Source organism: Petromyzon marinus, chromosome 23 (assembly GCF_048934315.1).
Source record: "Petromyzon marinus isolate PM22_M1 ecotype Great Lakes invasive population chromosome 23, UKy_Petmar_22M1.pri1.0, whole genome shotgun sequence".
Lineage (NCBI taxonomy): Eukaryota > Metazoa > Chordata > Hyperoartia > Petromyzontiformes > Petromyzontidae > Petromyzon > Petromyzon marinus.
This window is the reverse complement of record NC_133689.1, coordinates 30,817,136-30,839,202: the sequence shown is the minus strand read 5'-3', so window position 1 is coordinate 30,839,202 and position 22,067 is coordinate 30,817,136.

Here is a 22,067-nt window from a genome sequence, read left to right as displayed (position 1 = left end):
TCTGGAAGGAAACGTCGCTGAACCATCAAGGTGGTACTCGTACTGCTCGCCTCATCGAGAGGAATCCAAAGATATGAGTGGTTAAGCTATGGGATATGAAATGGACGAGCGACCAATAAAACAACATGTATTATGGGGTTGAATGCTTTTTGCTATTCAAAAAATAAAACAAAAGCAGTCATGCAAATATCTTATTTAACACAGCACAGCAAAATCAGTTGCACCATTCAATCCCGCTCGTCCAGATGGGGAGAATTCAATCACATTTATTCGATGCGACGTTTCTTATGGGATTTATTGAGCGACAACATTTTGACCCCAAATCGAGAGGATTCTGGGATGTTTGTGGTTTTTTTGTAATAACTCTGGAAGTAAACGTCGCAGACCCATCAAGGTGGTACTCGTACTGCTCGCCTCATCGAGAGGAATCCAAAGATATGAGTGGTTAAGCTATGGGATATGAAATGGACGAGCGACCAATAAAACAACATGTATTATGGGGTTGAATGCTTTTTGCTATTCACAAAATAAAACAAAAGCAGTAAAGCAAATATCTTATTTAGCACAGCACAGCAAAATCAGTTGCACCATTCAATCCCACTCGTCCAGACGGGGAGAATTCAATTACATTTATTCGATGCGACGTTTCTTTAATGGGATTTTATGAGCGACAACATTTTGACCCCAAACCGAGAGGATTCTGGGATGTTTGCGTTTTTTTGGTAACAATTCTGGAAGGAAACGTAGCAGACCCATCAACGTGGTACTCCTACAGCTCGCCTCATCGAGTGGAATCCAAAGATATGAGTGGTTAAGCTATGGGATATGAAATGGACGAGCGACCAATAAAACAACATGTATTATGGGGTTGAATGCTTTTTGCTATTCACAAAATAAAACAAAAGCAGTCATGCAAATATCTGTTTTAACACAGCACATCAAAATCAGTTACACCATTCAATCCCCCTCGTCCAGACGGGGAGAATTCAATCAAATTTATTCGATGCGACGTTTCTTATGGGATTTAATGACCGACAACATTTTGACCCCAAACCGAGAGGATTCTGGGATGTTTGTGGTTTTTTTGTAATAACTCTGGAAGGAAACCTCGCAGACCCATCAAGGTGGTACTCGTACTGCTCGCCTCATCGAGTGGCATCCAAAGATATGAGTGGTTAAGCTATGGGATATGAAATGGACGAGCGACCAATAAAACAACATGTATTATGGGGTTGAATGCTTTTTGCTATTCACAAAATAAAACAAAAGCAGTCATGCAAATATCTTATTTAACACAGCACAGCAAAATCAGTTGCACCATTCAATCCCGCTCGTCCAGACGGGGAGAATTCAATCACATTTATTCGATGCGACGTTTCTTATGGGATTTATTGAGCGACAACATTTTGACCCCAAATCGAGAGGATTCTGGGATGTTTGTGGTTTTTTTGTAATAACTCTGGAAGGAAACGTCGATGAACCATCAAGGTGGTACTCGTACTGCTCGCCTCATCGAGAGGAATCCAAAGATATGAGTGGTTAAGCTATGGGATATGAAATGGACGAGCGACCAATAAAACAACATGTATTATGGGGTTGAATGCTTTTTGCTATTCAAAAAATAAAACAAAAGCAGTCATGCAAATATCTTATTTAACACAGCACAGCAAAATCAGTTGCACCATTCAATCCCGCTCGTCCAGATGGGGAGAATTCAATCACATTTATTCGATGCGACGTTTCTTATGGGATTTATTGAGCGACAACATTTTGACCCCAAATCGAGAGGATTCTGGGATGTTTGTGGTTTTTTTTGTAATAACTCTGGAAGTAAACGTCGCAGACCCATCAAGGTGGTACTCGTACTGCTCGCCTCATCGAGAGGAATCCAAAGATATGAGTGGTTAAGCTATGGGATATGAAATGGACGAGCGAACAATAAAACAACATGTATTATGGGGTTGAATGCTTTTTGCTATTCACAAAATAAAACAAAAGCAGTAAAGCAAATATCTTATTTAGCACAGCACAGCAAAATCAGTTGCACCATTCAATCCCGCTCGTCCAGACGGGGAGAATTCAATTACATTTATTCGATGCGACGTTTCTTTAATGGGATTTTATGAGCGACAACATTTTGACCCCAAACCGAGAGGATTCTGGGATGTTTGCGGTTTTTTGGTAACAATTCTGGAAGGAAACGTAGCAGACCCATCAAGGTGGTACTCGTACTGCTCGCCTCATCGAGTGGAATCCAAATATATGAGTGGTTAAGCTATGGGATATGAAATGGACGAGCGACCAATAAAACAACATGTATTATGGGGTTGAATGCTTTTTGCTATTCACAAAATAAAACAAAAGCAGTCATGCAAATATCTGTTTTAACACAGCACATCAAAATCAGTTACACCATTCAATCCCCCTCGTCCAGACGGGGAGAATTCAATCACATTTATTCGATGCGACGTTTCTTATGGGATTTAATGAGCGACAACATTTTGACCCCAAACTGAGAGGATTCTGGGATGTTTGTGGTTTTTTTGTAATAACTCTGGAAGTAAACGTCGCACACCCATCAAGGTGGTACTCGTACTGCTCGCCTCATCGAGAGGAATCCAAAGATATGAGTGGTTAAGCTATGGGATATGAAATGGACGAGCGACCAATAAAACAACATGTATTATGGGGTTGAATGCTTTTTGCTATTCACAAAATAAAACAAAAGCAGTCATGCAAATATCTTATTTAACACAGCACAGCAAAATCAGTTGCACCATTCAATCCCGCTCGTCAAGACGGGGAGAATTCAATCACATTTATTCGATGCGACGTTTCTTTAATGGGATTTAATGAGCTACAACATTTTGACCCCAAATCGAGAGGATTCTGGGATGTTTGTGGTTTTTTTTTGTAATAACTCTGGAAGGAAACGTCGCAGACCCATCAAGGTGGTACTCGTACTGCTCGCCTCATCGAGAGGAATCCAAAGATATGAGTGGTTAAGCTATGGGATATGAAATGGACGAGCGACCAATAAAAGAACATGTATTATGGGGTTGAATGCTTTTTGCTATTCACAAAATAAAACAAAAGCAGTAAAGCAAATATCTTATTTAACACAGCACATCAAAATCAGTTACACCATTCAATCCCCCTCGTCCAGACGGGGAGAATTCAATCAAATTTATTCGATGCGACGTTTCTTATGGGATTTAATGACCGACAACATTTTGACCCCAAACCGAGAGGATTCTGGGATGTTTGTGTTTTTTTTGTAATAACTCTGGAAGGAAACCTCGCAGACCCATCAAGGTGGTACTCGTACTGCTCGCCTCATCGAGTGGAATCCAAAGATATGAGTGGTTAAGCTATGGGATATGAAATGGACGAGCGACCAATAAAACAACATGTATTATGGGGTTGAATGCTTTTTGCTATTCACAAAATAAAACAAAAGCAGTCATGCAAATATCTGTTTTAACACAGCACATCAAAATCAGTTACACCATTCAATCCCCCTCGTCCAGACGGGGAGAATTCAATCACATTTATTCGATGCGACGTTTCTTATGGGATTTAATGAGCGACGACATTTTGACCCCAAACCGAGAGGATTCTGGGATGTTTGTGTTTTTTTTGTAATAACTCTGGAAGTAAACGTCGCAGACCCATCAAGGTGGTACTCGTACTGCTCGCCTCATCGAGAGGAATCCAAAGATATGAGTGGTTAAGCTATGGGATATGAAATGGACGAGCGACCAATAAAACAACATGTATTATGGGGTTGAATGCTTTTTGCTATTCACAAAATAAAACAAAAGCAGTCATGCAAATATCTTATTTAACACAGCACAGCAAAATCAGTTGCACCATTCAATCCCGCTCGTCCAGACGGGGAGAATTCAATCACATTTATTCGATGCGACGTTTCTTATGGGATTTATTGAGCGACAACATTTTGACCCCAAATCGAGAGGATTCTGGGATGTTTGTGGTTTTTTTTTGTAATAACTCTGTAAGGAAACGTCGCAGACCCATCAAGGTGGTACTCGTACTGCTCGCCACATCGAGAGAAATCCAAAGATATGAGTGGTTAAGCTATGGGATATGAAATGGACGAGCGACCAATAAAAGAACATGTATTATGGGGTTGAATGCTTTTTGCTATTCACAAAATAAAACAAAAGCAGTCATGCAAATATCTTATTTAACACAGCACAGCAAAATCAGTTGCACCATTCAATCCCGCTCGTCCAGACGGGGAGAATTCAATCACATTTATTCGATGCGACGTTTCTTTAATGGGATTTAATGAGCTACAACATTTTGACCCCAAACCGAGAGGATTCTGGGATGTTTGCGGTTTTTTGGTAACAATTCTGGAAGGAAACGTAGCAGACCCATCAAGGTGGTACTCGTACTGCTCGCCTCATCGAGTGGAATTCAAATATATGAGTGGTTAAGCTATGGGATATGAAATGGACGAGCGACCAATAAAACAACATGTATTATGGGGTTGAATGCATTTTGCTATTCACAAAATAAAACAAAAGCAGTCATGCAAATATCTGTTTTAACACAGCACATCAAAATCAGTTACACCATTCAATCCCCCTCGTCCAGACGGGGAGAATTCAATCAAATTTATTCGATGCGACGTTTCTTATGGGATTTAATGACCGACAACATTTTGACCCCAAACCGAGAGGATTCTGGGATGTTTGTGGTTTTTTTGTAATAACTCTGGAAGGAAACCTCGCAGACCCATCAAGGTGGTACTCGTACTGCTCGCCTCATCGAGTGGCATCCAAAGATATGAGTGGTTAAGCTATGGGATATGAAATGGACGAGCGACCAATAAAAGAACATGTATTATGGGGTTGAATGCTTTTTGCTATTCACAAAATAAAACAAAATCAGTCATGCAAATATCTTATTTAACACAGCACAGCAAAATCAGTTGCACCATTCAATCCCGCTCGTCCAGACGGGGAGAATTCAATCACATTTATTCGATGCGACGTTTCTTTAATGGGATTTAATGAGCGACAACATTTTGACCCCAAACCGAGAGGATTCTGGGATGTTTGCGGTTTTTTGGTAACAATTCTGGAAGGAAACGTAGCAGACCCATCAAGGTGGTACTCGTACTGCTCGCCTCATCGAGTGGAATCCAAAGATATGAGTGGTTAAGCTATGGGATATGAAATGGACGAGCGACCAATAAAACAACATGTATTATGGGGTTGAATGCTTTTTGCTATTCACAAAATAAAACAAAAGCAGTCATGCAAATATCTGTTTTAACACAGCACATCAAAATCAGTTACACCATTCAATCCCCCTCGTCCAGACGGGGAGAATTCAATCAAATTTATTCGATGCGACGTTTCTTATGGGATTTAATGACCGACAACATTTTGACCCCAAACCGAGAGGATTCTGGGATGTTTGTGTTTTTTTTGTAATAACTCTGGAAGGAAACCTCGCAGACCCATCAAGGTGGTACTCGTACTGCTCGCCTCATCGAGTGGAATCCAAAGATATGAGTGGTTAAGCTATGGGATATGAAATGGACGAGCGACCAATAAAACAACATGTATTATGGGGTTGAATGCTTTTTGCTATTCACAAAATAAAACAAAAGCAGTCATGCAAATATCTGTTTTAACACAGCACATCAAAATCAGTTACACCATTCAATCCCCCTCGTCCAGACGGGGAGAATTCAATCACATTTATTCGATGCGACGTTTCTTATGGGATTTAATGAGCGACAACATTTTGACCCCAAATCGAGAGGATTCTGGGATGTTTGTGGTTTTTTTGTAATAACTCTGGAAGGAAACGTCGCAGACCCATCAAGGTGGTACTCGTACTGCTCGCCTCATCGAGTGGAATCCAAAGATATGAGTGGTTAAGCTATGGGATATGAAATGGACGAGCGACCAATAAAACAACATGTATTATGGGGTTGAATGCTTTTTGCTATTCACAAAATAAAACAAAAGCATTCATGCAAATATCTTATTTAACACAGCACAGCAAAATCAGTTGCACCATTCAATCCCCCTCGTCCAGACGGGGAGAATTCAATCACATTTATTCGATGCGACGTTTCTTATGGGATTTAATGAGCGACAACATTTTGACCCCAAACCGAGAGGATTCTGGGATGTTTGTGGTTTTTTTGTAATAACTCTGGAAGTAAACGTCGCAGACCCATCAAGGTGGTACTCGTACTGCTCGCCTCATCGAGAGGAATCCAAAGATATGAGTGGTTAAGCTATGGGATATGAAATGGACGAGCGACCAATAAAACAACATGTATTATGGGGTTGAATGCTTTTTGCTATTCACAAAATAAAACAAAAGCAGTCATGCAAATATCTTATTTAACACAGCACAGCAAAATCAGTTGCACCATTCAATCCCGCTCGTCAAGACGGGGAGAATTCAATCACATTTATTCGATGCGACGTTTCTTTAATGGGATTTAATGAGCTACAACATTTTGACCCCAAATCGAGAGGATTCTGGGATGTTTGTGGTTTTTTTTTGGTAATAACTCTGGAAGGAAACGTCGCAGACCCATCAAGGTGGTACTCGTACTGCTCGCCTCATCGAGAGGAATCCAAAGATGTGAGTGGTTAAGCTATGGGATATGAAATGGACGAGCGACCAATAAAACAACATGTATTATGGGGTTGAATGCTTTTTGCTATTCACAAAATAAAACAAATGCAGTCATGCAAATATCTTATTTAACACAGCACAGCAAAATCAGTTGCACCATTCAATCCCGCTCGTCCAGACGGGGAGAATTCAATCACATTTATTCGATGCGACGTTTCTTTAATGGGATTTAATGAGCGACAACATTTTGACCCCAAACCGAGAGGATTCTGGGATGTTTGCGGTTTTTTGGTAACAATTCTGGAAGGAAACGTAGCAGACCCATCAAGGTGGTACTCGTACTGCTCGCCTCATCGAGTGGAATCCAAAGATATGAGTGGTTAAGCTATGGGATATTAAATGGACGAGCGACCAATAAAACAACATGTATTATGGGGTTGAATGCTTTTTGCTATTCACAAAATAAAACAAAAGCAGTCATGCAAATATCTTATTTAACACAGCACAGCAAAATCAGTTGCACCATTCAATCCCCCTCGTCCAGACGGGGAGAATTCAATCACATTTATTCGATGCGACGTTTCTTATGGGATTTAATGAGCGACAACATTTTGACCCCAAACCGAGAGGATTCTGGGATGTTTGTGGTTTTTTTGTAATAACTCTGGAAGTAAACGTCGCAGACCCATCAAGGTGGTACTCGTACTGCTCGCCTCATCGAGAGGAATCCAAAGATATGAGTGGTTAAGCTAGGGGATATGAAATGGACGAGCGACCAATAAAAGAACATGTATTATGGGGTTGAATGCTTTTTGCTATTCACAAAATAAAACAAAAGCAGTCATGCAAATATCTTATTTAACATAGCACAGCAAAATCAGTTGCACCATTCAATCCCGCTCGTCAAGACGGGGAGAATTCAATCACATTTATTCGATGCGACGTTTCTTTAATGGGATTTAATGAGCGACAACATTTTGACCCCAAACCGAGAGGATTCTGGGATGTTTGCGGTTTTTTGGTAACAATTCTGGAAGGAAACGTAGCAGACCCATCAAGGTGGTACTCGTACTGCTCGCCTCATCGAGTGGAATCCAGAGATATGAGTGGTTAAGCTATGGGATATTAAATGGACGAGCGACCAATAAAGCAACATGTATTATGGGGTTGAATGCTTTTTGCTATTCACAAAATAAAACAAAAGCAGTCATGCAAATATCTGTTTTAACACAGCACATCAAAATCAGTTACACCATTCAATCCCCCTCGTCCAGACGGGGAGAATTCAATCACATTTATTCGATGCGACGTTTCTTATGGGATTTAATGAGCGACAACATTTTGACCCCAAACCAAGAGGATTCTGGGATGTTTGTGGTTTTTTTTTGTAATAACTCTGGAAGTAAACATCGCAGGCCCATCAAGGTGGTACTCGTACTGCTCGCCTCATCGAGTGGAATCCAAAGATATGAGTGGTTAAGCTATGGGATATGAAATGGACGAGCGACCAATAAAACAACATGTATTATGGGGTTGAATGCTTTTTGCTATTCACAAAATAAAACAAAATCAGTCATGCAAATATCTTATTTAACACAGCACAGCAAAATCAGTTGCACCATTCAATCCAGCTCGTCAAGACGGGGAGAATTCAATCACATTTATTCGATGCGACGTTTCTTTAATGGGATTTAATGAGCTACAACATTTTGACCCCAAATCGAGAGGATTCTGGGATGTTTGTGGTTTTTTTGTAATAACTCTGGAAGAAAACGTCGCAGACCCATCATGGTGGTACTCGTACTGCTCGCCTCATCGAGTGGAATCCAGAGATATGAGTGGTTAAGCTATGGGATATTAAATGGACGAGCGACCAATAAAGCAACATGTATTATGGGGTTGAATGCTTTTTGCTATTCACAAAATAAAACAAAAGCAGTCATGCAAATATCTGTTTTAACACAGCACATCAAAATCAGTTACACCATTCAATCCCCCTCGTCCAGACGGGGAGAATTCAATCACATTTATTCGATGCGACGTTTCTTATGGGATTTAATGAGCGACAACATTTTGACCCCAAACCAAGAGGATTCTGGGATGTTTGTGGTTTTTTTTTGTAATAACTCTGGAAGTAAACGTCGCAGACCCATCAAGGTGGTACTCGTACTGCTCGCCTCATCGAGTGGAATCCAAAGATATGAGTGGTTAAGCTATGGGATATGAAATGGACGAGCGACCAATAAAACAACATGTATTATGGGGTTGAATGCTTTTTGCTATTCACAAAATAAAACAAAATCAGTCATGCAAATATCTTATTTAACACAGCACAGCAAAATCAGTTGCACCATTCAATCCCGCTCGTCAAGACGGGGAGAATTCAATCACATTTATTCGATGCGACGTTTCTTTAATGGGATTTAATGAGCTACAACATTTTGACCCCAAATCGAGAGGATTCTGGGATGTTTGTGGTTTTTTTGTAATAACTCTGGAAGAAAACGTCGCAGACCCATCATGGTGGTACTCGTACTGCTCGCCTCATCGAGAGGAATCCATAGATATGAGTGGTTAAGCTATGGGATATGAAATGGACGGGCAACCAATTAAACAACATGTATTATGGGGTTGAATGCATTTTTGCTATTCACAAAATAAAACAAAAGCAGTCATGCAAATATCTTATTTAACACAGCACAGCAAAATCAGTTGCACCATTCAATCCCGCTCGTCCAGACGGGGAGAATTCAATGACATTTATTCGATGCGACGTTTCTTATGGGATTTAATGAGCGACAACATTTTGACCCCAAATCGAGAGGATTCTGGGATGTTTGTGGTTTTTTTGTAATAACTCTGGAAGGAAACGTCGCAGACCCATCAAGGTGGTACTCGTACTGCTCGCCTCATCGAGTGGAATCCAAAGATATGAGTGGTTAAGCTATGGGATATGAAATGGACGAGCGACCAATAAAACAACATGTATTATGGGGTTGAATGCTTTTTGCTATTCACAAAATAAAACAAAAGCATTCATGCAAATATCTTATTTAACACAGCACAGCAAAATCAGTTGCACCATTCAATCCCCCTCGTCCAGACGGGGAGAATTCAATCACATTTATTCGATGCGACGTTTCTTATGGGATTTAATGAGCGACAACATTTTGACCCCAAACCGAGAGGATTCTGGGATGTTTGTGGTTTTTTTGTAATAACTCTGGAAGTAAACGTCGCAGACCCATCAAGGTGGTACTCGTACTGCTCGCCTCATCGAGAGGAATCCAAAGATATGAGTGGTTAAGCTATGGGATATGAAATGGACGAGCGACCAATAAAACAACATGTATTATGGGGTTGAATGCTTTTTGCTATTCACAAAATAAAACAAAAGCAGTCATGCAAATATCTTATTTAACACAGCACAGCAAAATCAGTTGCACCATTCAATCCCGCTCGTCAAGACGGGGAGAATTCAATCACATTTATTCGATGCGACGTTTCTTTAATGGGATTTAATGAGCTACAACATTTTGACCCCAAATCGAGAGGATTCTGGGATGTTTGTGGTTTTTTTTTGGTAATAACTCTGGAAGGAAACGTCGCAGACCCATCAAGGTGGTACTCGTACTGCTCGCCTCATCGAGAGGAATCCAAAGATGTGAGTGGTTAAGCTATGGGATATGAAATGGACGAGCGACCAATAAAACAACATGTATTATGGGGTTGAATGCTTTTTGCTATTCACAAAATAAAACAAAAGCAGTCATGCAAATATCTTATTTAACACAGCACAGCAAAATCAGTTGCACCATTCAATCCCGCTCGTCCAGACGGGGAGAATTCAATCACATTTATTCGATGCGACGTTTCTTTAATGGGATTTAATGAGCGACAACATTTTGACCCCAAACCGAGAGGATTCTGGGATGTTTGCGGTTTTTTGGTAACAATTCTGGAAGGAAACGTAGCAGACCCATCAAGGTGGTACTCGTACTGCTCGCCTCATCGAGTGGAATCCAAAGATATGAGTGGTTAAGCTATGGGATATTAAATGGACGAGCGACCAATAAAACAACATGTATTATGGGGTTGAATGCTTTTTGCTATTCACAAAATAAAACAAAAGCAGTCATGCAAATATCTTATTTAACACAGCACAGCAAAATCAGTTGCACCATTCAATCCCCCTCGTCCAGACGGGGAGAATTCAATCACATTTATTCGATGCGACGTTTCTTATGGGATTTAATGAGCGACAACATTTTGACCCCAAACCGAGAGGATTCTGGGATGTTTGTGGTTTTTTTGTAATAACTCTGGAAGTAAACGTCGCAGACCCATCAAGGTGGTACTCGTACTGCTCGCCTCATCGAGAGGAATCCAAAGATATGAGTGGTTAAGCTAGGGGATATGAAATGGACGAGCGACCAATAAAAGAACATGTATTATGGGGTTGAATGCTTTTTGCTATTCACAAAATAAAACAAAAGCAGTCATGCAAATATCTTATTTAACATAGCACAGCAAAATCAGTTGCACCATTCAATCCCGCTCGTCAAGACGGGGAGAATTCAATCACATTTATTCGATGCGACGTTTCTTTAATGGGATTTAATGAGCGACAACATTTTGACCCCAAACCGAGAGGATTCTGGGATGTTTGCGGTTTTTTGGTAACAATTCTGGAAGGAAACGTAGCAGACCCATCAAGGTGGTACTCGTACTGCTCGCCTCATCGAGTGGAATCCAGAGATATGAGTGGTTAAGCTATGGGATATTAAATGGACGAGCGACCAATAAAGCAACATGTATTATGGGGTTGAATGCTTTTTGCTATTCACAAAATAAAACAAAAGCAGTCATGCAAATATCTGTTTTAACACAGCACATCAAAATCAGTTACACCATTCAATCCCCCTCGTCCAGACGGGGAGAATTCAATCACATTTATTCGATGCGACGTTTCTTATGGGATTTAATGAGCGACAACATTTTGACCCCAAACCAAGAGGATTCTGGGATGTTTGTGGTTTTTTTTTGTAATAACTCTGGAAGTAAACGTCGCAGACCCATCAAGGTGGTACTCGTACTGCTCGCCTCATCGAGTGGAATCCAAAGATATGAGTGGTTAAGCTATGGGATATGAAATGGACGAGCGACCAATAAAACAACATGTATTATGGGGTTGAATGCTTTTTGCTATTCACAAAATAAAACAAAATCAGTCATGCAAATATCTTATTTAACACAGCACAGCAAAATCAGTTGCACCATTCAATCCCGCTCGTCAAGACGGGGAGAATTCAATCACATTTATTCGATGCGACGTTTCTTTAATGGGATTTAATGAGCTACAACATTTTGACCCCAAATCGAGAGGATTCTGGGATGTTTGTGGTTTTTTTGTAATAACTCTGGAAGAAAACGTCGCAGACCCATCATGGTGGTACTCGTACTGCTCGCCTCATCGAGAGGAATCCATAGATATGAGTGGTTAAGCTATGGGATATGAAATGGACGGGCAACCAATTAAACAACATGTATTATGGGGTTGAATGCATTTTTGCTATTCACAAAATAAAACAAAAGCAGTCATGCAAATATCTTATTTAACACAGCACAGCAAAATCAGTTGCACCATTCAATCCCGCTCGTCCAGACGGGGAGAATTCAATGACATTTATTCGATGCGACGTTTCTTATGGGATTTAATGAGCGACAACATTTTGACCCCAAACCGAGAGGATTCTGGGATGTTTGTGGTTTTTTTTTTGTAATAACTCTGGAAGGAAACGTCGCAGACCCATCAAGATGTTACTCCTACTGCTCGCCTCATCGAGAGGAATCCAAAGATATGAGTGTTTAAGCTATGGGATATGAAATGGACGAGCGACCAATAAAACAACATGTATTATGGGGTTGAATGCTTTTTGCTATTCACAAAATAAATCAAAAGCAGTCATGCAAATATCTTATTTAACACAGCACAGCAAAATCAGTTGCACCATTCAATCCCGCTCGTCAAAACGGGGAGAATTCAATCACATTCATTCGATGCGACGTTTCTTTAATGGGATTTAATGAGCTACAACATTTTGACCCCAAATCGAGAGGATTCTGGGATGTTTGTGGTTTTTTTGTAATAACTCTGGAAGGAAACGTCGCAGAACCATCAAGATGGTACTCGTACTGCTCGCCTCATCGAGAGGAATCCATAGATATGAGTGGTTAAGCTATGGGATATGAAATGGACGGGCAACCAATTAAACAACATGTATTATGGGGTTGAATGCTTTTTTGCTATTCACAAAATAAAACAAATGCAGTCATGCAAATATCTTATTTAACACAGCACAGCAAAATCAGTTGCACCATTCAATCCCGCTCGTCCAGACGGGGAGAATTCAATGACATTTATTCGATGCGACGTTTCTTATGGGATTTAATGAGCGACAACATTTTGACCCCAAACCGAGAGGATTCTGGGATGTTTGTGGTTTTTTTTTTGTAATAACTCTGGAAGGAAACGTCGCAGACCCATCAAGATGTTACTCCTACTGCTCGCCTCATCGAGAGGAATCCAAAGATATGAGTGTTTAAGCTATGGGATATGAAATGGACGAGCGACCAATAAAACAACATGTATTATGGGGTTGAATGCTTTTTGCTATTCACAAAATAAAACAAAAGCAGTCATGCAAATATCTTATTTAACACAGCACAGCAAAATCAGTTGCACCATTCAATCCCGCTCGTCCAGACGGGGAGAATTCAATCACATTTATTCGATGCGACGTTTCTTATGGGATTTAATGAGCGACAACATTTTGACCCCAAATCGAGAGGCTTCTGGGATGTTTGTGGTTTTTTTGTAATAACTCTGGAAGGAAACGTCGCAGACCCATCAAGATGTTACTCCTACTGCTCGACTCATCGAGAGGAATCCAAAGATATGAGTGTTTAAGCTATGGGATATGAAATGGACGAGCGACCAATAAAACAACATGTATTATGGGGTTGAATGCTTTTTGCTATTCACAAAATAAAACAAAAGCAGTCATGCAAATATCTTATTTAACACAGCACAGCAAAATCAGTTGCACCATTCAATCCCGCTCGTCCAGACGGGGAGAATTCAATCACATTTATTCGATGCGACGTTTCTTATGGGATTTAATGAGCGACAACATTTTGACCCCAAATCGAGAGGCTTCTGGGATGTTTGTGGTTTTTTTGTAATAACTCTGGAAGGAAACGTCGCAGACCCATCAAGCTGGTACTCGTACTGCTCGCCTCATCGAGAGGAATCCATAGATATGAGTGGTTAAGGTATGGGATATGAAATGGACGGGCAACCAATTAAACAACATGTATTATGGGGTTGAATGCGTTTTTGCTATTCACAAAATAAAAAAAAGCAGTCATGCAAATATCTTATTTAACACAGCACAGCAAAATCAGTTGCACCATTCAATCCCGCTCGTCCAGACGGGGAGAATTCAATGACATCTATTCGATGCGACGTTTCTTATGGGATTTAATGAGCGACAACATTTTGACCCCAAACCGAGAGGATTCTGGGATGTTTGTGGTTTTTTTGTAATAACTCTGGAAGGAAACCTCGCAGACCCATCAAGGTGGTACTCGTACTGCTCGCCTCATCGAGTGGAATCCAAAGATATGAGTGGTTAAGCTATGGGATATGAAATGGACGAGCGACCAATAAAACAACATGTATTATGGGGTTGAATGCTTTTTGCTATTCACAAAATAAAACAAAAGCAGTCATGCAAATATCTTATTTAACACAGCACAGCAAAATCAGTTGCACCATTCAATCCCGCTCGTCCAGACGGGGAGAATTCAATCACATTTATTCGATGCGACGTTTCTTATGGGATTTAATGAGCGACAACATTTTGACCCCAAATCGAGAGGCTTCTGGGATGTTTGTGGTTTTTTTGTAATAACTCTGGAAGGAAACGTCGCAGACCCATCAAGATGTTACTCCTACTGCTCGACTCATCGAGAGGAATCCAAAGATATGAGTGTTTAAGCTATGGGATATGAAATGGACGAGCGACCAATAAAACAACATGTATTATGGGGTTGAATGCTTTTTGCTATTCACAAAATAAAACAAAAGCAGTCATGCAAATATCTTATTTAACACAGCACAGCAAAATCAGTTGCACCATTCAATCCCGCTCGTCCAGACGGGGAGAATTCAATCACATTTATTCGATGCGACGTTTCTTATGGGATTTAATGAGCGACAACATTTTGACCCCAAATCGAGAGACTTCTGGGATGTTTGTGGTTTTTTTGTAATAACTCTGGAAGGAAACGTCGCAGACCCATCAAGCTGGTACTCCTACTGCTCGACTCATCGAGAGGAATCCAAAGATATGAGTGTTTAAGCTATGGGATATGAAATGGACGAGCGACCAATAAAACAACATGTATTATGGGGTTGAATGCTTTTTGCTATTCACAAAATAAAACAAAAGCAGTCATGCAAATATCTTATTTAACACAGCACAGCAAAATCAGTTGCACCATTCAATCCCGCTCGTCCAGACGGGGAGAATTCAATCACATTTATTCGATGCGACGTTTCTTATGGGATTTAATGAGCGACAACATTTTGACCCCAAATCGAGAGGCTTCTGGGATGTTTGTGGTTTTTTTGTAATAACTCTGGAAGGAAACGTCGCAGACCCATCAAGCTGGTACTCGTACTGCTCGCCTCATCGAGAGGAATCCATAGATATGAGTGGTTAAGGTATGGGATATGAAATGGACGGGCAACCAATTAAACAACATGTATTATGGGGTTGAATGCGTTTTTGCTATTCACAAAATAAAAAAAAGCAGTCATGCAAATATCTTATTTAACACAGCACAGCAAAATCAGTTGCACCATTCAATCCCGCTCGTCCAGACGGGGAGAATTCAATGACATCTATTCGATGCGACGTTTCTTATGGGATTTAATGAGCGACAACATTTTGACCCCAAACCGAGAGGATTCTGGGATGTTTGTGGTTTTTTTGTAATAACTCTGGAAGGAAACCTCGCAGACCCATCAAGGTGGTACTCGTACTGCTCGCCTCATCGAGTGGAATCCAAAGATATGAGTGGTTAAGCTATGGGATATGAAATGGACGAGCGACCAATAAAACAACATGTATTATGGGGTTGAATGCTTTTTGCTATTCACAAAATAAAACAAAAGCAGTCATGCAAATATCTTATTTAACACAGCACAGCAAAATCAGTTGCACCATTCAATCCCGCTCGTCCAGACGGGGAGAATTCAATCACATTTATTCGATGCGACGTTTCATATGGGATTTAATGAGCGACAACATTTTGACCCCAAATCGAGAGGCTTCTGGGATGTTTGTGGTTTTTTTGTAATAACTCTGGAAGGAAACGTCGCAGACCCATCAAGGTGGTACTCGTACTGCTCGCCTCATCGAGTGGAATCCAAAGATATGAGTGGTTAAGCTATGGGATATGAAATGGACGAGTGACCAATAAAACCACATGTATTATGGGGTTGAATGCTTTTTGCTATTCACAAAATAAAACAAAAGCAGTCATGCAAATATCTTATTTAACACAGCACAGCAAAATCAGTTATACCATTCAATCCCCCTCGTCCAGACGGGGAGAATTCAATCATATTTATTCGATGCGACGTTTCTTATGGGATTTAATGAGCGACAACATTTTGACCCCAAATCGAGAGGCTTCTGGGATGTTTGCAGTTTTTTGGTAACAATCCTGGAAGCAAACGTAGCAGACCCATCAAGGTGGTACTCGTACTGCTCGCCTCATCGAGTGGAATGCAAAGATATGAGTGGTTAAGCTATGGGATATGAAATGGACGAGCGACCAATAAAACAACATGTATTATGGGGTTGAATGCTTTTTGCTATTCACAAAATAAAACAAAAGCAGTCATGCAAATATCTGTTTTAACACAGCACATCAAAATCAGTTACACCATTCAATCCCCCTCGTCCAGACGGGGAGAATTCAATCACATTTATTCGATGCGACGTTTCTTATGGGATTTAATGAGCGACAACATTTTGACCCCAAACCGAGAGGATTCTGGGATGTTTGTGGTTTTTTTGTAATAACTCTGGAAGTAAACGTCGCAGACCCATCAAGGTGGTACTCGTACTGCTCGCCTCATCGAGAGGAATCCAAAGATATGAGTGGTTAAGCTATGGGATATGAAATGGACGAGCGACCAATAAAACAACATGTATTATGGGGTTGAATGCTTTTTGCTATTCACAAAATAAAACAAAAGCAGTCATGCAAATATCTTATTTAACATAGCACAGCAAAATCAGTTGCACCATTCAATCCCGCTCGTCAAGACGGGGAGAATTCAATCACATTTATTCGATGCGACGTTTCTTATGGGATTTAATGAGCGACAACATTTTGACCCCAAATCGAGAGGATTCTGGGATGTTTGTGTTTTTTTTTTGGTAATAACTCTGGAAGGAAACGTCGCAGACCCATCAAGGTGGTACTCGTACTGCTCGCCTCATCGAGAGGAATCCAAAGATGTGAGTGGTTAAGCTATGGGATATGAAATGGACGAGCGACCAATAAAACAACATGTATTATGGGGTTGAATGCTTTTTGCTATTCACAAAATAAAACAAAAGCAGTCATGCAAATATCTTATTTAACACAGCACAGCAAAATCAGTTGCACCATTCAATCCCGCTCGTCCAGACGGGGAGAATTCAATCACATTTATTCGATGCGACGTTTCTTTAATGGGATTTAATGAGCGACAACATTTTGACCCCAAACCGAGAGGATTCTGGGATGTTTGCGGTTTTTTGGTAACAATTCTGGAAGGAAACGTAGCAGACCCATCAAGGTGGTACTCGTACTGCTCGCCTCATCGAGTGGAATCCAAAGATATGAGTGGTTAAGCTATGGGATATTAAATGGACGAGCGACCAATAAAACAACATGTATTATGGGGTTGAATGCTTTTTGCTATTCACAAAATAAAACAAAAGCAGTCATGCAAATATCTTATTTAACACAGCACAGCAAAATAAGTTGCACCATTCAATCCCCCTCGTCCAGACGGGGAGAATTCAATCACATTTATTCGATGCGACGTTTCTTATGGGATTTAATGAGCGACAACATTTTGACCCCAAACCGAGAGGATACTGGGATGTTTGTGGTTTTTTTGTAATAACTCTGGAAGTAAACGTCGCAGACCCATCAAGGTGGTACTCGTACTGCTCGCCTCATCGAGAGGAATCCAAAGATATGAGTGGTTAAGCTAGGGGATATGAAATGGACGAGCGACCAATAAAAGAACATGTATTATGGGGTTGAATGCTTTTTGCTATTCACAAAATAAAACAAAAGCAGTCATGCAAATATCTTATTTAACATAGCACAGCAAAATCAGTTGCACCATTCAATCCCGCTCGTCAAGACGGGGAGAATTCAATCACATTTATTCGATGCGACGTTTCTTTAATGGGATTTAATGAGCGACAACATTTTGACCCCAAACCGAGAGGATTCTGGGATGTTTGCGGTTTTTTGGTAACAATTCTGGAAGGAAACGTAGCAGACCCATCAAGGTGGTACTCGTACTGCTCGCCTCATCGAGTGGAATCCAGAGATATGAGTGGTTAAGCTATGGGATATTAAATGGACGAGCGACCAATAAAGCAACATGTATTATGGGGTTGAATGCTTTTGCTATTCACAAAATAAAACAAAAGCAGTCATGCAAATATCTTATTTAACACAGCACAGCAAAATCAGTTGCACCATTCAATCCCGCTCGTCCAGACGGGGAGAATTCAATGACATTTATTCGATGCGACGTTTCTTATGGGATTTAATGAGCGACAACATTTTGACCCCAAACCGAGAGGATTCTGGGATGTTTGTGGTTTTTTTTTTGTAATAACTCTGGAAGGAAACGTCGCAGACCCATCAAGATGTTACTCCTACTGCTCGCCTCATCGAGAGGAATCCAAAGATATGAGTGTTTAAGCTATGGGATATGAAATGGACGAGCGACCAATAAAACAACATGTATTATGGGGTTGAATGCTTTTTGCTATTCACAAAATAAATCAAAAGCAGTCATGCAAATATCTTATTTAACACAGCACAGCAAAATCAGTTGCACCATTCAATCCCGCTCGTCCAGACGGGGAGAATTCAATCACATTTATTCGATGCGACGTTTCTTATGGGATTTAATGAGCGACAACATTTTGACCCCAAATCGAGAGGCTTCTGGGATGTTTGTGGTTTTTTTGTAATAACTCTGGAAGGAAACGTCGCAGACCCATCAAGCTGGTACTCGTACTGCTCGCCTCATCGAGACGAATCCAAAGATATGAGTGGTTAAGCTATGGGACATGAAATGGACGAGCGACCAATAAAACAACATGTATTATGGGGTTGAATGCTTTTTGCTATTCACAAAATAAAACAAAAGCAGTAAAGCAAATATCTTATTTAACACAGCACAGCAAAATCAGTTGCACCATTCAATCCCGCTCGTCCAGACGGGGAGAATTCAATCACATTTATTCGATGCGACGTTTCTTTAATGGGATTTAATGAGCGACAACATTTTGACCCCAAACCGAGAGGATTCTGGGATGTTTGTGGTTTTTTGGTAACAACTCTGGAAGGAAACGTCGCAGACCCATCAAGGTGGTACTCGTACTGCTCGCCTCATCGAGTGGAATCCAAAGATATGAGTGGTTAAGCTATGGGATATGAAATGGACGAGTGACCAATAAAACAACATGTATTATGGGGTTGAATGCTTTTTGCTATTCACAAAATAAAACAAAAGCAGTCATGCAAATATCTGTTTTAACACAGCACAGCAAAATCAGTTATACCATTCAATCCCCCTCGTCCAGACGGGGAGAATTCAATCATATTTATTTGATGCGACGTATCTTATGGGATTTAATGAGCGACAACATTTTGACCCCAAACCGAGAGGATTCTGGGATGTTTGTGTTTTTTTTGTAATAACTCTGGAAGGAAACGTCGCAGACCCATCAAGGTGGTACTCGTACTGCTCGCCTCATCGAGTGGAAGCCAAAGATATGAGTGGTTAAGCTATGGGATATGAAATGGACGAGCGACCAATAAAACAACATGTATTATGGGGTTGAATGCTTTTTGCTATTCACAAAATAAAACAAAAGCAGTCATGCAAATATCTTATTTAACACAGCACAGCAAAATCAGTTGCACCATTCAATCCCGCTCGTCAAGACGGGGAGAATTCAATCACATTTATTCGATGCGACGTTTCTTTAATGGGATTTAATGAGCTACAACATTTTGACCCCAAATCGAGAGGATTCTGGGATGTTTGTGGTTTTTTTGTAATAACTCTGGAAGGAAACGTCGCAGAACCATCAAGATGGTACTCGTACTGCTCGCCTCATCGAGAGGAATCCATAGATATGAGTGGTTAAGCTATGGGATATGAAATGGACGGGCAACCAATTAAACAACATGTATTATGGGGTTGAATGCTTTTTTGCTATTCACAAAATAAAACAAATGCAGTCATGCAAATATCTTATTTAACACAGCACAGCAAAATCAGTTGCACCATTCAATCCCGCTCGTCCAGACGGGGAGAATTCAATGACATTTATTCGATGCGACGTTTCTTATGGGATTTAATGAGCGACAACATTTTGACCCCAAACCGAGAGGATTCTGGGATGTTTGTGGTTTTTTTTTTTGTAATAACTCTGGAAGGAAACGTCGCAGACCCATCAAGATGTTACTCCTACTGCTCGCCTCATCGAGAGGAATCCAAAGATATGAGTGTTTAAGCTATGGGATATGAAATGGACGAGCGACCAATAAAACAACATGTATTATGGGGTTGAATGCTTTTTGCTATTCACAAAATAAAACAAAAGCAGTCATGCAAATATCTTATTTAACACAGCACAGCAAAATCAGTTGCACCATTCAATCCCGCTCGTCCAGACGGGGAGAATTCAATCACATTTATTCTATGCGACGTTTCTTATGGGATTTAATGAGCGACAACATTTTGACCCCAAATCGAGAGGCTTCTGGGATGTTTGTGGTTTTTTTGTAATAACTCTGGAAGGAAACGTCGCAGACCCATCAAGATGTTACTCCTACTGCTCGACTCATCGAGAGGAATCCAAAGATATGAGTGTTTAAGCTATGGGATATGAAATGGACGAGCGACCAATAAAACAACATGTATTATGGGGTTGAATGCTTTTTGCTATTCACAAAATAAAACAAAAGCAGTCATGCAAATATCTTATTTAACACAGCACAGCAAAATCAGTTGCACCATTCAATCCCGCTCGTCCAGACGGGGAGAATTCAATCACATTTATTCGATGCGACGGTTCTTTAATGGGATTTAATGAGCTACAACATTTTGACCCCAAATCGAGAGGATTCTGGGATGTTTGTGGTTTTTTTGTAATAACTCTGGAAGGAAACGTCGCAGAACCATCAAGATGGTACTCGTACTGCTCGCCTCATCGAGAGGAATCCATAGATATGAGTGGTTAAGCTATGGGATATGAAATGGACGGGCAACCAATTAAACAACATGTATTATGGGGTTGAATGCTTTTTTGCTATTCACAAAATAAAACAAATGCAGTCATGCAAATATCTTATTTAACACAGCACAGCAAAATCAGTTGCACCATTCAATCCCGCTCGTCCAGACGGGGAGAATTCAATGACATTTATTCGATGCGACGTTTCTTATGGGATTTAATGAGCGACAACATTTTGACCCCAAACCGAGAGGATTCTGGGATGTTTGTGGTTTTTTTTTTTTAATAACTCTGGAAGGAAACGTCGCAGACCCATCAAGATGTTACTCCTACTGCTCGCCTCATCGAGAGGAATCCAAAGATATGAGTGTTTAAGCTATGGGATATGAAATGGACGAGCGACCAATAAAACAACATGTATTATGGGGTTGAATGCTTTTTGCTATTCACAAAATAAAACAAAAGCAGTCATGCAAATATCTTATTTAACACAGCACAGCAAAATCAGTTGCACCATTCAATCCCGCTCGTCCAGACGGGGAGAATTCAATCACATTTATTCGATGCGACGTTTCTTATGGGATTTAATGAGCGACAACATTTTGACCCCAAATCGAGAGGCTTCTGGGATGTTTGTGGTTTTTTTGTAATAACTCTGGAAGGAAACGTCGCAGACCCATCAAGCTGGTACTCGTACTGCTCGCCTCATCGAGAGGAATCCATAGATATGAGTGGTTAAGGTATGGGATATGAAATGGACGGGCAACCAATTAAACAACATGTATTATGGGGTTGAATGCG